Source organism: Apteryx rowi, unplaced genomic scaffold (assembly GCF_003343035.1).
Source record: "Apteryx rowi isolate R43461 unplaced genomic scaffold, aptRow1 scaffold_236, whole genome shotgun sequence".
In the NCBI taxonomy this organism is placed as follows: domain Eukaryota; kingdom Metazoa; phylum Chordata; class Aves; order Apterygiformes; family Apterygidae; genus Apteryx; species Apteryx rowi.
Genome location: NW_020448708.1, coordinates 834,529 through 846,669, shown reverse-complemented (window position 1 = coordinate 846,669; position 12,141 = coordinate 834,529).

The window sequence follows — 12,141 nt, the reverse complement described above, 5'->3', positions numbered from 1 at the left end:
TGCGCGGCCGCTGCCGGGGCGGCGGGAAGCCCTAGGCTGGGGTTTCACTAGTTTTCACTTATTTTTTTTAAACCGAAGTGGCTTTACTCTTAAGTATGTAGCCGCAGTAGCGCCAGAGCCTCTCTTCGCCCCTGGGCGGTGCGAGGGGTTAACGCAGCGGGTCCCGGTGCCGCGCTTCCAGTAGCGAGCAGCCATCCCTCATTCCCTTGGGTTATCGCTAATATCACTGCTTAAGAGAAACGCGGTCAGCGGCAGCGCCGCAGCCCTGATCCCCCTTTCCAGGAATTTACACGGTAAACAGGCTGCCTGGCCTGACGGAAAAGTGGAGCAATATCGCCAGCCCTAAGGACTCGAAAATCATGAGTCAGACCGTCAAGATTAGATTATATCGCGGTTTTGTCTGCTGCTTGGATTTTGAGTCCCCCCTGCCTCGTCTCTGTATGTGTGCCTGTCGACTGACGCAGCCCCTTGTCCCAAATTTATCGAGTAAAATACTGTGGTACCGCTGGAAGAGACATCACTTGCCTGACGCACACTCCTTACCCCCGGCCTCCTTACCCTTTCCTAGCTACTGGGCAAGAGCCCTCTCTGTCAGCTCTAATCCCATTTCATTTTTTTCTGCAACTGCTGGATTTCTTCCCAACTCTTAAGGTATCACAGAGGAGCGGAGAGCGGCTGTTCTGCCTCTCTGTCCGAAAAGGTGGGGCCGCCCCCCTTGGAGATAATAGTGTCCGATTCCCCCACTAATGTTGCCTCGCGGCTTTTCCCAGGGAAGGGAGAAACTGGAGCGTGCCGTCAGTCAGGAGTTGTGACCATTTCCAGAGTAGCTGGAGTGCCTCACATCACCATAGGCCAGACTGCGAACCTGCAGCATCTGTCTGAACGCGCTGAATCAGGGCAGTGTTGCATTTATCAAGGGTATTTGTTTACAGAAATCTTCCTTTTTACCCAAGGCTGAAAGTGCAGTTTGTCTTTGGGTCTCAGCAGTGATTTCCAGAATTTTTTCCAGAAGACTTCTCCTTTTCTTGATGATTGAAATTTGTAAGAAAATGTTGTAGTGAGGAAACCATGGATAGTTTCTGTCTGTCTTTTTTTTGTTAGTTAAGGCATTTTAAACAAAATCTATTTTTATCTGATATAGCATGCAAGGAAGGGCATATTCTATTTATAGATAGTTTATGTTTATTGTAATATTCCTATGGGTAGAAATTCCGTGTGTCTATAAAAGGGTTCTAACATAAGCACACTGGAACAATCATAGTAAACTGCTATCACACTTTCTCTAACACATCTCAAGTAGCACGCATCTCAAACATGCAATAATAATATTTGTTTCCATATGTGAGAGGCTTTTGGAGAAATAATTAGTAATTGTTTTGTAAGAACATTTTTTCTAAAATGGTACTCACAAATGGATCTTTTATTCATGGCGTATTTTCATCTTAATATTAAAAATACATTAGAAACTCAGTTTTGTACAATACTTTTACAATACAACTGACATGAATCAAAATGAGTATTTGAATCATAGGATCCAAAAAAAGTGTTTTAAAACTAAAAGTTGTAGGGACATAATACTATTCTACTGAGCAATGAGAATTTTTTTAGAGTACTTTCTGTTTTGAGACTGGCAGATAATGTGATTTCTTGTTAATTTAATCTTTATTTTCTACTGGTCTCAAAGTTGACATATTTAACTTTGTGTAAGCTAATAATTTATTAAGATAATTTGATTAATACTATCCAGTACAGGATTGCTCAGGAGCCAGCTCAGTTTGTCAGATGGTGGTACTGCTCTGCTCAGAAGCAACTGAAGCACAACTGAAGGTGCCAGGGAAAAGTATTAATCTGATTTTTTTTTTTGGATTCCTTAAATATATTTATTGTAAAAATGTTTTTTTTTCCATGTGAATAAAATGAACTGTTTCATAGTATACCACAAGTAGGGAGAGCTTCAATAATTTCAGTCTTCTAACCCTAATGTTTTCAAGAATGTCTGTATTAAGAATAAAATCAACTACAAATGGATAATGTGAGGTGCATCCTATAGCTTTTACTTGACTACGTGGGGGAGGTGAGGGGAGAAAGGCTCACTGCTTCTTCACCTGTGCTAGCTCTTCTGCTTCTGCAAACAGCCTCCTGCTGCAATATATGTAGCAGAAGTCTTGCAAGTAGTTTCTGTCCATTTATCTGAATGTCATGAAGAGGACAGAAAATCTGCACTGGTCGGTGTCTTGATTTTTGAAATCCTGATTATTTCTTTTTTTACCCCTGCCCAGGCTGAAAAAAATTAAAGAACATAATCCTGGAATACTAGAGTCCTTTAGCCAAGCAGCGGTTGATTTGAGGGCCTTTACGGTGTTCTTTTTGGAACAGAAATAAGCAATCGGGTGTTTTTAATGTAAATGGCTTATTTTAAAAGTATATATGAGTCCTGCCTATGCCAACAACTAGGAGCAAGTGACACCATTCAGAAACCACAGTCAAATGACCATTTCACATCCCAAGCACCAAATGTTTTGGGGTCTTGTCTTTCTTCACGAGTTTCACAAACTCAAATAGATTTAAGTATATCCTTAGTGGTTTTTTGCTTTCTGTCGTTATGGACTTTACAATTGAAATGTCCTGAGCTGAAAGCTGGAACACCTGTATATGATCTGGAAAAAATATCTGAAAACATGAAAGCTTCTGGTACTTTTCACCAGAACGGACAGGTGTTAAAATGTACTCACTTTTTGGTGTAAATATAGGGATGACTCCTTAGCTAGAGACAAGATACACTTGGTATAGAATGGGGCAAGTGCGTGCTGGTCAAAAATCATGATTTTACATTGCTGTTGTTCCAACACTTACTTTAGCTGCACCTTACAAAGACTAATTTATACCTCAATGCCAGTGCCCCACTGTGACATTTTGATAGCCATGGATCTCTGAAGTGCAAAAATTTTCTGACTTCAGCCTTAGAGTCCCTCTTGAATGAGAAGTGGGGAGGGAACGGAGTTACTGCTATGGGAGAATAATAATAACAAAATAAGAATTAGTGTTCAGAATTTTTTTTTTCTAATTTTCACATATGAACCTACACAAACTTCATCTGCTTTTGTCCTTCCATGACTAATATTAGTGTTAAAAATGTGCAGTTAACCAGGAGTAGTTATAATGAAGCAGCATTCCACTCTGTGTTGCAAAATACATTTACTTGATAAAACAGAACTACAGTAGCTCTTATATGCTGTTGCTGAATGTGGATCCACAGTACGTGTGGCCCTTTTTGCATATTTACCATTCCTGGAAATGATTACACTTTGTGCGTATCTCTAAAGAAATAGCAGGTGGCCATGTAGTGCAGCAGGCCTTCAAGTCTGTGGCTAAAGAATTCCATGTGGAGGGTGAATTAAGAGGTTAGATTGCATAATTCTGATTGGCATGGCATTCACATCTTAAAATCCATAATAGGATCAATGGAAGTTAAGCAATGCCATCTAGCTTAGTCAGTCACTGCAGAACTGAAATGACCAATTCTTTGTTCAATTTTTAACTCCTAAATATAGTAGTTTTGAAATTTTCCTCCACAAAACAGTGATATTTATCTTCATAACCAGATACTAGTGAAACATTTACAAAAAATGGTAGTAGTATGAATGTCCATTTTGAAGAAAATTATTAGAGGTCTTTAGGGAATTTACCTGGTAACAACATTCAGAATCCTAGTGTGAGTTTAACACTGGGTGGTCATTACACATATCTTAATAAGGATTTAGCTAAATTGAGCTGATTAAATCTATATTAGTATTTCAGCAAAGTCAGATTTTGTTAAGTTCTAACCAAGAATCCCATATTGCATACTGACTGGATAAAAGTAATTTGTTCTACTTGACCCTACTGTCTCAAAAAATGACTTTTAGCAAATCACAAAAACAGATTAGAATCAAATTATATAAATTCTATTGTTTTTTAGATGGATCTGACTCAACAGATTACCAGAATATCATAAATTATTCCAGTTATGGATTTGGAATAATATATCTCTATTTATACCACATAGAAAAAAGCTAGCAATTGCTGCTATGTGTTTGAGAGGCTTGGGTTGGAGGATGTGGGGAAAGTCTTATGCGTTTTTAGATATATCAGCTGCTTTTGATGTACCTTTGATGTGGCTGATCTGCGTACCACTCGTAGTGGTAATCTAAGATACGGGCTGTTCAGTAACTTTATTCCATCCTTTCTGAGCACACTCACATGCTGTTTTGGGATAACCATATGCTCCAGTTTGAGTGCTTGTATATAATGATCAGACTTGACCCCTTTCTAATTTTCCCAAAGTTCAGATAAGGCTGCTAGCATGAAAAGGGAGATTGTAGATTATCATGGCTCCACAACACTGCTGAAACTTGTACTGGCCTTAAGGTATGCCTTAAGCCAGCTAGGTCAGCACTGCACTGAAAGAAGCAGTCTTGGCTTCCTCCTACTCCGTTCCCTTCCCTATCTTGCACCTTACTTATTGGCACGAATATTTCTGTGTTGAGCAATGAACTGAATTGGGAAACTTAACCAGGTTAAAACTAGTTTAGGAAATAAAAACTGATTAGTCTTTCAGTAGGTCCAATTAACCATGCAACTGGATAAACATGCATACTGGCCCAAGAGAAGGGATAACACAGAGGTGGGAACAAGGAAATATGGGCAGTGCAAAACTACTTTTTATGGAGGCAGTGCTGATTTGTGCTATCCTAAAGGGTGACACTTGTGCGGCACTTTGTGCATGCCAAATTAAAGAGAAATCATGGCCTCAAAACTATTTTGCTGTCTCAAATGCTGCAGCTGAATGCCATATTCAGGACCAATCCAGATAAAAATAAGTGATTTTTTTGCTTGGGGAAGCAATCAGAAAATATGATGAAGAAAATATTTTGCTTTTAATTGAAGATGTATGTTTGCCATTTTTTACTGTGTTTTTTTCACTCAAGCAGTAGTACTTAATTCCAAGTCATTTTCTGAGGCAAAGGTAGAGGCAAAGACAAAGATGGCTCTTTTCTACATGTGCTGATATGATGGTTTCTTTCAGTTGTAGATTCTTCTTCTTCATCAGTCTGTTCTTTTTTCAAGGCTGTGTAATTGCAATCAATATACGCAGATGTGCACCTTGTATCTGTTTGGGAACACATATAGAGTTTTGTCACATGCAATGGCATGGGGGCTTGGTGGGCTTTCCTGGCTCCCTGCTGTCATCCAGCTGGAAGGAGGTGCATTTGCCCTTACAGAATACAAAAGCCTACCAACGATTTGAATCATCTGCTGGAGATGCTTTTCTGTCTTTGTTGGCTGCATAGAAAGCCTAGAGCAAATATGCTTCTAACTTAGATCATTTAGATGCTTTAAGTCAGCTGGAGGACAATTTCAGTCAGAATACTTTTGTCCTTTCAGATTACACTCCAAAGCTTCAGGAAGGTGGAGTATAATAAAGAATAGTGTAGACGGGATCAAAGTTTCCTCTATTCTTCCATCCCTTCCCCTTTCCTCCCCTTACTTACCTATAGTCAATGGGTGATTAAAAGTCAAGCATGGTGGATTTACAAAGTAGGATATTATTATTTTTCAGGTGTGCCAGGAGGGGCTGCTTTTTATCACTTAGGCTAAATCACACTGTGCACCCAGACAAATAATGCCAAATGGGAAAACTTCCAGTGTTTTACAGTTTCAGCCCTTTCCTTTGAAGCTCAGTAAAAAAATCCAGAATTTTTGTAAATAAGAGGAGGAATACAGAAAAAGTGCACTGAAAATGACCGAAAGTCAATATTCTGTGAAGATCACACAAAAATCTTATGTAGAACCTTCTTTTAAATTTAATATCTTTCATATGTTTCTTTTTTGGCATTTTTGGCCCATCATTATCAATTTTCACCTAGAAAGTCAGGCCCAAGGAATCTCTAAAGGGAAAGTCCCCAAATATTCAGAAATTGCAGCAGAGCCTGCAGGCCAGCAGCTGGGGACAGCTTCTCTGCAGTCATTCCAGTCTATATAAAATAGGAACCAGAGACATATTTCTGTTTCATCTGCAGAAATGTGTTGCCCAGGGGAAACTGTGGTCTCATGCACTGAACACAGAATTACTGATCAGCAGTTCTGGTTCTTTTCCCAACCTTACCAACCTCATGTTGTGTGATCTTTGGCAACTCATTTAAAATCTGTGCTGTATGGCATGATTGAAGAAGAGCTTGTAACATAGTTGAAGATAATTCAGCTGAGACACTGTGATCAATTGTATTCATACTTTTAATTCATTTCAGTGCACAGCCTGCAGGTTAGTCTAAACCTACCATTGAAGGGAGTTTAAGTGAACCTTGCTTTTGCAGTAAAATAGACGAGGAGCATTTCCACAACCACTTAGTATGTCCAGCCATGAGGAAGTAGCTTATTAAATCACTTAGCTTCCGTTGGAGGGCAGTTCTTGCTCCACCCTAACTTTTGTCACATCTAAAAGCGAGAATGGAAATGACCACTATTTTTTAAAGGTACTTCAGAGAGTCAAACAAATATATAACTATGAAGAACTGCTTTCTTTCAAGCTTTTCTGTTCCAATGCAAACAAAAAGAAAACAGAAATGGATATGCAAGGCCTGAACGGAATGCTAGCCCAAGCGAAAGCTGCACCTAGTCTTGACTCCAGAAAATACACTACACAGTACAAGGATTGCAAAGAGAGAATTTGCCTTGCACTGCTGGGATCACCTAGTTACTCCAGCATCTTTCGTCACCATGCTTATTATTGTCATCTTAACAAAATTGTTTCATTTAAAAGAATGTTAAAAACTGAGTCTTTCTCTATTGTACTCATTTCTTTTCTTAAAAATGGACTTGTGCTGCCAAACGGTGTGACTGCTAAGCTGTATATACCATTATTCTAGGACCCACACAGAGTTGTGCTAAGTTAACTAATTTTATGATTATAACATTGAACAAATTCAATTAAATCATTATACACGCATGCTGCCTCTTGTAGAAAAGCTTTAAGCAGGGAAGGAGACTTACAATTTAAAACAGCAATATACATTAATTTAAAAATCAAGCATCCACTATAGAAGGTTTTTTTGGTATTTATATTGGATGTTTCAATTCCTCACTCTTTATTATAAAGTAAATTAATCCTTTTATTTAAAAAAATCACTATCTCTTTTGTTAAATAACAGAGATTATCAATATTGTTTTAGAATTGTAGCACACTTCAGATTCGGGCTATTATTAATTCTAATTGCCTAAGAGATTTTTCTTTTGCCCAAGAYGGTTTCGATGCAAAAGGTCCTCTTGCTTACTTCCCCAGTTCAAACTCATCATGTGTAACCCTAGAAACTCACTGCTGCAAGTTAACAACACTGGGAGTGGCATGTATTTCCTGGCTTAATGACTAGCTTAGACCAGACACCCAACTTTTAGATGGCTAAATGAACGCTACTTACAAACGCTTTCCAAAATTAAAAAAATGACCATTCTGGCAAAGTGGTATAATACTCTAGGGTCTCTCAGATCCTGAACTGCTCTAATATCTCTCAGCTGAGAAATAAACAAGCTCCTGATTAGTAGTGTATATTAAAAGCCCCGTGGCACTTTTTGCCCAAGCTGAGTGTAGATGGGTAATCACATCCACAGTTACATAATGAAGATAAACATTTTGCGGCATTATAAACTCTCCTGCTGTGAAGCACAAGCCACCCACTAACTGCCTGATTTTAGGAAGAACCCTCTCTATTACATAAGTGTTCAGTATGGGGGTTTCTTGCACCTGCCTCTGAAGCATCTGGTACTTGTCACCTTCAGAAGCAGGGTTCTAGACTCGATGGACAACTAATCTGAGCCATGGCAATTTTTATGTAACTGAACCCTCTTTGTGACATGAGTACACGGATGTATCTGCTGAGTTCCTAAGGATATTTAAAATGTATATTTTACATTTTTCCTTAAAAGTTCATTTTTTAAGCTTGATATAATGTAATATTGTAGGAAATCGCTACACAAATGTGCAAATGAGTGGGACTATATTCATATGTGTGATTGTGGGTGACTTTTAAGTAGATTGCTGTTCATGAAGAAGTAATGAATTGCTAGCAGAGGAAGTGGGAGTACTATTACATAAGTTAGAGCTATCCAAGGATATCTTTAACTTGTTCTCATATGCTTTGTGCATTTTTCCTTTCTTTGCAGAAAGGGCAGAACAGGTGTAACTATTTAACACTGGCCATATCTTACCCTAGATTCTTCAGCTCCTCCCCACAATGTTGATTCCTGATTGTTTCCCCAAGCAGATCACATAAAGGCTACCAAAATGCTTCTTAATAGTTTGAGAGAATTTACAGAAGAAATCTGCATCTGAGGATTTTTCTCATCTATAGGAAGAAAAAGGATAGATACCTTTTGTTAGAATAACATCTTTCCTTTCAAAACATTCTTCACATCTTAGATAGGAAACTTGCTATCTTTTATAAGAAGGCTCTGGGATGGAAAATGGTCTTGTTTAAAGCAAAGTATTTTCTTACCAGCCCATATTTAAATCTCACTGAAGTTTGTGAAAATTAAGCATATGCGTAAAGCTAAGCACATTTTTGACTGCTTTGCAACTTTATGAGCATATAATCCTCCTGCCTATATTAAAACATGTTTCAGCTTTTCCTAAACAAGAGCCTTGTAGTGCACAGCAACCTAGTGAAACATTTTAATGTGAGACATTAACAATATCATATCTAATTGAAACTAAATACTTTTTAAATAAAATTTTGGCAGCATTAGATGCTGTATACATGTTACTTAGCAACTTAGTAACATGTATTAATATTTAATATTTAATAATTTAAATATTTAATATTTTAAAGCCCATATTAATCTGAAGCTCTTCATCGAATGGACTTTGTGAAAAGCTCTCCAGTTTCATCCGTAGCTGTGGCTTCCAAATGTATCAGTTCTTTGTCTTTTTCCTGGTGCACTGATTGCAACTGTCACTGAGTCACACAGCTTGCTTTGGGCCTACAGCCAATTTGATTACAACAAAAACTGTGAACCATAGAAAGGTAGTCTTAGATCTCAGAGAGAACTGGATTCCGAAGAAAAAAGGACACACTAAAGCCATCTAAAAAAGGCCAGACTCAAAAAGTATGTTTGCGCCACTCTCACCACTCTATCAAGAGAGAAATTAGCTATTAATGGTGAAATCAATTCTTTCAAGACGTCATAGACAGCTACAAATGGAAAAGATTTTGAAGCTGTCTGTAGTCCATCAGATGTTAAAGCAGTATCTGTTAGTGCAAAGATGTCAGTTGCACAGGTTTAGTGGCAAATGCACCAAAAATGAAATGCACCAAAATAATTGTTAGTTACTTTACATCTATTTCAATAATACTTATTTGTGAGTAAAATGATGACTCACCAGTTTTCTAGAAATACCTGACACCTTCAAGTACAAAATATTTCATATGAAGTATTGCCAGGGCTGTGCACCAATGATATTAATCCTTCTCTGCCTCTGATACAGCCTATGAATGCATTTGTGTTTTTCTTTGGTTATAGAGTATCGTTAACTCAGAATAATTTTGTATCCGGTTAATGCATACATGTCATTCTCCTCCTGAGTTGTTTCCAGCTGAGGAGCTCAGAGTTTATATTAAGATGTTTTTTCTTAGTCCTAAAGGCTTGATTTTGGCATTTGTATAAAAGAATTTCACTTCATTTCTGTTGCTCCAGTCCTCAAAGTTATCTAGTATCCTGCTCTGTTATGATCACTTGGCTTTGTCAGTACATCTCATCACCATAGACATTATTTCTGACATCTACATGCATACAGTTGCAGATAAGACTGATCCCAAGACCAGTGCCTGAGGAACCCCACTAGTTACCTCACTCCAACTTGATGTTTTTCTTTTGACATTTGATGAGAAATGTGCACTTTGTAAACTGACATGTAGACCACTGTTCCTGCATGTATTTTTTCAACTGAGATTTTTAAATGCATTTTGTAGACAGAAGAGGTAGAGACAGCGATAATTTATTTTTTGTCAAAGAGACTAGAATCCCTCATTTCAGGCCATTTCAGGCCTTCAGAGTTTTTCCCTAGATTGTTAAGATTTACAGGCAATTCACTGGTTTATATGAGAGCATTTTAATCGTTCCAGAACAATTAAGGGCACACAATTAATATAATTAATATTCATACTCAGATGAAGTATAAAGTAGGATCTAATTTTGATGCTTCATTTTATTTAGAATTCAGATTAGACGGTATCAAAAAATCTACAGTTTATCTCCCCTTTGATCCAAGTTTGAATCAAAACTGTTTAAGTCAGAATAAGAGGCTTTGTGAGAAAGAAGTTGTCAGGTTCATTCAGATATGGAGATTCAAATACATACATCTTGTAACAGTAAGGTAAAAACATACTTCAGTGTTCTAGTTTAATCTCCAAATCACAAAGCTGCATGCATCAGAACTAGAACAATTTATATAATTCTTTACAGTTTCAGTAGACAAGGCAAGACATAAAGTCTAAACTAACACCTACTATCTGCTTTCTCTCATTTCTTAGATTGTAAACTCTTTGACGTAGGGCTAGCCTTAAGATTAATCTCTGTTTCCATAGCGCTTAGCAAAATAGGGTCTTATTCTTATTTGGCACTTTTGTAGGAAACACCATTTGAAGAAGTATGACAAAAAACGGCCCTGTTGTCAATGAATTATGGATGATAGTAATGTTTCATATATTTCCTTTGTCTTCCACATTCTATAAAGTTTTTTTTTTTAAATCTGCCACTGAAAATAATAAAGTACATGTATTTTCTGCACAAAGAGCAGCATTTGGTTAATGTAAATGGCCAAATGTAATTCACAAATACGCAAAAAATGTAATCAGATTTTAGAAACTATTTTTAATTCTTTCCATCATGCACAGAAACTGCAGCATGTCTGATATGAAATTCCTAGATCTCTGATTTATCTAAGAAAGACAAGGGGATTTTAAATTACATTCTTGATTTTCTGAGTTTGATTAAAATGCTTCTGCATAACTGAATTGTTCAGGTGTAAATTGTCTGTGTAGGGGAGGGTGAGACAGAATTGCTTCTCTTCAGTCTAATTTGCCTTGCACTACAGCAAACAGCATATTTTCCTTTATGAAATGTGTGGTAGTCAAGAAGCATACTGCTCCTCTTGTGATCTGGAATACTGACAGAGTGTTTCCAGTTATTCATTCTAAATGGAAAATGTAGACAAGTACAATACAGAACACATGGCTGGAAATGTGCTCTGTGTTTTTGGTGAAATTCCTCCATCACTAAATCAATCATCTCCTAGATGTCTGTAAAGTGCTGTTGTTTTTTAGCTTTCATACACACACACACACCCATTCACAGACACCTGCATGTAAATCCATTTAGACATACACATGTATGTGCACACATATGCATACGAATGCATGAACACATGCCTCAGTTGTGCCTGAAAAATGAAACGTATATAAATTAATAGACCTTCTCAGCAATTTTTCTTCCAACTATTATACCTACTAGTCAGGCTTTGATGATGGTGGTGTTGTAGTATCTACAGGGCTCAGCGAAGGTCTGGGCTCCATTGTGCTAGCCACTGAACATACACATAGGAAAGAATAACCCAGTAACGACTGAAGTCCAGTAGTGTTTGCAAATAGAGAGTAGAGGCACCTAAAATTATTATCTATTCAATGCATACAGCAGATACACAGACATAACTGAGGCACCTAGATCAGATGCCTAAAGTTATGTATTGTATATTCTTCCCTGTTGTGATTTGCCCAAGGTTGTACTGAGTCTCTGTGGTAACAGCACAAATTGATTCCAGATCTCTTGATTTCAGTCTAATATATTAACCACACATTATTCTCCTACCATTACTAGGAAATATATACCTGAAAATGCTATGTATTTGAGATTGCTGGGAACTCTTTATTTGTCTTGACTGGCTATGAATCAATTTAGAACAACAAGAGTAGAAATACTAAATGTGGATTGGTAAAGTATTTTGGGAAATTAAAGAAATTTAAAAAGTCCCAAGACAGAATCAAAGAGCAAAATTTCCTTGGAAGTCAATGGAGATAGCAGCTCATTGACATATATTTTACAGATAATTCCAAT